Consider the following 6,000-nt stretch of genomic DNA (forward strand, 5'->3'; position numbering starts at 1 on the left):
CCAAATTGGTGTAATATTGTTTCAATGATGAAATTTTATTCACCTTTGGCTGGAGGATGGTAGCATTTGCTTGGACTTCATTTTTACTCGTTTGCAGCCCCTCAGTCTGGGCTCAACTCCGCACCCAGTCTTCTCTGTGGGCTCAACTCTGCACCACAGTCACCTGAGGTATCCAAGAGACTAAATTGAGACTATGGGTTGGAGAATACCCTGAGTGAACCTTAACTTCAACTATACTGACTTGTATATGTCCCACAATGACTAGAATATCTGAATACTTGCTCTTCAACAGAAAACCAAACAAACAGAAAACCATATTTGACCATCAAAAATAAGCCTTAAAATGCAAATGCATTTAAGTGAGGTAAAATGATATTAAGTCCTTTCTAAATAACAGACTTTGATAAGGGAAAGAGGGCAAGAACCCCAAGTCTACAGAAGAAAAAGTGTAGATGTTTTCTGCAGCTTAAAGACTTAATAATTTGCCCTTAGAATGGAAAAAGAATCTTGAGAAACATCTAGTTTGTTTTAACATCTGGAAAGACTACTTCAATAATGATTCCTTTCGTGGGTCCTGTGTTTTACAGTTCACAAAACACTTCACATATATAATCTCATTTGAATCTTACAAGTACTCCAGAAGCAAGGTAGGAAAGGGATTAATTACCTCCACTCTGACAAGGAAATAAATCTTACAGTTAACCAAGGTAGTAGATATCAGAGTCAGGACTCAACCTGCCTCCAAACCCCAAGCACTTTCCATCTCATTATTTTTAGTTCACCAAGAATATGATGGCATCATTATTAATATCCAAAAAATGGAAACAATTCAAATGTCCATCAAACAGTGAGTGAATAAACACAATGTGGCCTAGTCATGCAATGGAATACTATTTGCCGACATACTATGACATAGATGAATCTCAGAAACATAAAGAAACCAGACACAAAAGAGCACAATTTGTATTATCCCATTTATATATAACATCCAGATAAAGCAAACATGTAAAAACAGAAAACAGACTAGAGGTTGCCTGGGACTGAGGAGTGGAACAAGGGTTGACTACTAACGGGCACAAGAGATCTCTTTGGGGTGACAGAAATATCTTAAAATTAGTTTGTGGTGATGATTGCGCAACTCAGGAAATCTACTCAAAGAAAATCAGTAAACGTTACAATCGAGGTGCATGAGTGTTATGGTATATAAATCACATCTCAAAAAAATCACCTTAAAAGAAACGAATAGGAGGAACTTGTCTCTCACTGGCAGGGGGTGCCATGTTTACCACTTCACTGGGTGGCCCAGCAAAACAACAGAATCCTCTCCTTGGAGGAAAGCACTTGGTCCCTTGTGCTGACAGCACATGATTTATTAGTTTTTGCTCTGCCGATAAGACCATTAACGGCAGACCATGACATAGCCTTCAAGGGCAGCACAAAGCTTGCTGGCTTCACCAGTCTCAGGGGACTTCCACACAGATGCATGCAGCTTGCTCTGCCTGCCTCTGACATGTTCGTGCTCTTTGTAAGATAACTTTCCCACTTTTTTTTAAATTTAAAAAACAAACGCAGCAAAACATTTTGATTGGAGAGCTGAAAGTGAAAGTTTCCAGTCCTGTTAAGGGCATGAATTGGCAAGGGATCATGTTACCAGCAGGCCAGGTCTTCTGTAACACTCCTGAAAACTAGTTCTAGATTCCCTGAGGGTGCAACAGAAAGGAGAACAGAAGAAATGAGAAGTGCGGGGAGGAGTAGGAAGGGGGAATCAGAGAAGGCAGCCATTCAAGAGGCAGTGGATCTCAAAGGCACAGGAACTATGGGAATAAAGGTCAATTAGGAGCTGTGAGTCAATGTGAAAAGACAGCGCTTCGGATTTTCACGATAAAATTGCAAATAAAAAAGCTCGGTAACCAGATAATCAGCTTCCTCCCCCCCTCCCCATCAGTGTACTTTGTCACTGGCTGTGCCTTGTTACGGTCCTTCACAGCAGGATGTCAAGGCTTTCTGCCCTTTAAGGTACCCTTTTCCTGTAGGACTTGGGGTTTTCTAAAGTGACAGTCATCATGATCCCGAAGGGGGAGCTATCTCAAGGAAGTCCCTGTCTTGGGTGCTGGCCTTCCACATCATTCTTCTTAATACCACAGCAAGCAACTCTGTCCAAAACCACAATTCCAGCACTCAGGGCTAGAGATAAGGTAGTTGCTACAATGAATGAAAGGCCTTCTAGTCCACCCCAAGTACAACTTCCCTTATTCACGTGATATATCTCAAATCTGTTTCCTGTTTCATAAGTGGAATTCCATATTTGTGATCTGCCGTAGAAGATGAAAGGCCTGACTGATAGAATTCAACATTTCTTTCTCATTTTTTTTTCCTGGAAGCCATTTTCTTGTCTTGACAGTTTTAACATTGTTTACCTTTCCACTTGTTTGCATGGGACTCATTTTACAGGTTTGAATCAGATCAACAAATGATAATTAAGCCTACTATGCACCGAGTGAAGCATTAGATCCATAGTATAAATCTCTGTCTTTCATCCCATCTGTCTCTCATGTTGATACTTTCTGAAATGCGTAACTAGCGGACCCCAATGTGAGAAGCAGCTTGGATTTATGGGACATAACTACACCCATCACTTACAAGCTAGGCATACTTACAGAGATTTTTTTTTTTGACATTTCAGAACCTCAGAACCCATACTTATCCTCTGTCAAATGGAATGAATACAATTATAATTATTTCATCAAGTATTACCCCCTCACACACACCCAGTAAGTGTTAGTGTCCACGATTATTATATGAAGATCATGTCACGGTGTTACACTCTCTGGCACATGACTGCACATAAAAGCATTGTGTAAACTACAGATGTTATACAATTGCAAGTATTATTATAAATAGCTCTAATAATTTTAAATTTGACTCATGCTCACTGTCACAAGCTGGCATCCCTGGAAGATTGGCCTGGCTGCCAAGCCAGAGAGGGGAGGCTTGATAAGGGGATTGCCAGTTCTCATCTGATCCCTGTGGCTGTTTGGTTGTTGTCTGTCCAGAGCCTGACCTCTGCCTGACATTCTCCCCTGGGAGCCTCCAGGGATCTGAGAAGCTCCCAGCAAACAAACTGAGCAAAGTCGGAAGCTTAACTTCCTTAGGAACCATTACATTCATTCAACAGCCTAATTAAAAGTCATCAGTAGGAAACGCTGAAAACTCCAACCCTTCTGTGTAAGTGAGAAACATGTTAGATCTATTTTAGGATGCAACCTTGCACCTGTGCTGTGAGAGAGACTAGATAAGACTTTTGGAGGGAGGGTAAAATTTAGGAATAGCTTGCTAAGAGTGGACTCTTGACATCTGTGAGAATAAAATCATTTTTGGTTCTCAAATTTGCAAATGACAACATAGCATGTAATTTTCATATTTTTTTATCAGCAAACTGAGGACAACTTAAATAATAAAGGTATTCATGAAATAAACAAAAATGCCACAATGGACAGGCATGGTGGCTCACACATGTAATTCTAGCACTTTGGGAGGTCAAGGTGGGAGTGTCGCCTGAGCCTAGGAGTTCCAGACCAGCCTAGGCAGTATAGCAAGACCTTGTCTCTACAAAAGAATCAAAAAATTAGCCAGACATGGTGGTACATGCCTGTAGTTCCAGTTACTTGGGAGGCTGAGGCAGAAGGATTGCCTGAACCCAGGGGTTGAAGTTGCAGTGAACCATAATGGCAGCCTGGATGGCAGACTGAGACTCCAACTCAAAAAAAAAAAAAAAAAAAAATCCACCATGAGATACAAGCACTTAGTGGCCAGTTAGGCTTGTTCATTAGTTTAGAGCACATACTCAGAGGCAGACTGACCATGAAGCACAAGATTTATGTTCTTGGTAGTGTTGGGGTTTCCAGGAGTGGAGGGTTCTGGGTGGGAGAAGAAGCCAGGCTACAATTATTATGCGGCATTATTCTGAAAGCATTTCTGGCAAACTCCTAAAGGGGATCTCAGAAGAAAAAAGCCTAAATCACCTAAGACCTACTAGTCTGTCATGAATTGTACTGTTTCTAATTTAACTTTTAACTTTCATAACACATTTTTTTCTTTTGTGTGTGTGTGTGTTGGAGTCTCACTCCATCACCCAGGCTGAAGTGAGGTGGCACACTCACGGCCACCCCAGCGTCAACCTGCTAGGCTCCAGCAATCCTTCTGCCTCAGCCTCCCAAGTAGCCAGAACTACAGGCACGCGCTGCCACACCGGCTAATTTTTTATTTATTGTGGAGACGAGGTCTCGCCAAGTTGCCCAGGCTGGTCTCAAACCTGCCAGCTCAGGCAATCCACTCACCTCGGCCTCCCAAAGTGCTGGGATTACAGGCTGAGCTACCAAGCCTGGCCTATTTTTTCTTTTTTGTAGAGTCAGAGTGTCACTCTGTCGCTCAGGCTGGAGTGCAGTGTCATGTTTACAGCCACTGCAACCTTGACCTGCTAGGCTCAGACGATCCTTTCACTTCAGTCTTCTGAGTAACTGGAACTACAGGCGCACACCTAATTAGCACCCAGCTAATGTTTTGGTTTATTGTAGAGATGAGATCTCACCAACTTACCCAGGCTGGTCTTGAACCCATGGGCTCAGGCAGTCCTCTCACCTCAGCCTCCTAAAGTGCTGGGATTATAGGCCTTCCATTCCAACTCATCTGTTTTTTGTGAGTGTGTATGTGCATGTGTCTTTGAACTACCTTCTGAACACCTAATAATGACGCTAGCCTTTGGGGACAGCAACTGGAGAAGAGATGGTCGCTTCCCTTGAGAAAATAGCTTTTTTGTAAAAACCAGCTTGGAATAAGTATAAGTGGGACCCATGAGATAGAGTTTTGTGAGAGATGGGAGAACTGAGCAGGCCTCAGACATCAGGAAAGGCCTCCCTGAGGAAGTATTACTTAAGACCTGCACAAAGTAGAAGAGTCAATGGCTTTCTAGGCGGAGACAGGAACAAGTACACTGGCTTGGAGATGGAGGATGTGTGGACAATTCAGTCCACCGTGGCTCAAGTGTGAGTGTTAAGAAATATGACCCAAGTTGAGGCCGAAGAAGTGAGTAGGGCCTCATTCTGGAGGGTTAAAGCTTCCGGCGGCATGTGGAAAAGGGGAGAGAATCAAGAACCATGCAACCATGCATCAGGGAGACTAATGTCCATTGTTACCATCTCCTGAGGAAACGAGGACAGCAGCTTAGACTCAAGTTGAGACAACGGGGAACACAGAGAAATCAAGTAGGAATTCAAGAGCTGTTTGAAATATGAAGGAGTACCCCCAAAAATCATGAATTATTTTTTGGAGGGTGGGCCCCTTACAGTACAGGCTTCCCCCGATAGGTAAGTGCTCAGGAAACCACTGGCTTCAGTGTACCAGCTAGTGTTATTGTGAGAGCCTGCATTAGGCTCTAGAGAATATTTTTTTGGAGATTCTTTCAATGTGTTTGCCCATTTAATGATGGACGATTTATAAGCGCACCTGTCCTCACTGCGAACTGAGTGCTCAGCAGTTTTTGACCCAAAATGGTATGACCCCCATTTCCCACCCTCCTTATTCACCAGATCTCACTCAAACCTTTTTTTTGGTTTCCCCTGATGAAAAAAGTCCTCAAAGAAAAGTGTTCTGCCGAAGTGGAAGAAGTGAAACAGAAAATGGCAGAAGCACTAAAAGGCATCAGAATAGTTCAAAACTATTTTGAGCAGTGGAAAACTGTCCTGATAAGCATAAGAGACTACTATGGAGGTAACTGAAGTTTTAAACATGTAAGAATAAATACACCAGTTTTTAGAAATAAATTCCAAAATAACAGTTGCTGGAGAGGGTGTGGTGAAAACAGAACACTCCTACACTGTTGGTGGGAGTGCAAACTGGTGCAACCTCTGTGGAAAACAGTGTGGCGATTCCTAAAAGCTCTAGATATCAACCTCCCATATGACCCCGCAATCCCCCTACTGGGACTATACCCTGAAGAACTCA

This window comes from Carlito syrichta, unplaced genomic scaffold (assembly GCF_000164805.1).
Source record: "Carlito syrichta isolate Samal-C Ts95f unplaced genomic scaffold, Tarsius_syrichta-2.0.1 Scaffold302715, whole genome shotgun sequence".
Taxonomy (NCBI): domain Eukaryota; kingdom Metazoa; phylum Chordata; class Mammalia; order Primates; family Tarsiidae; genus Carlito; species Carlito syrichta.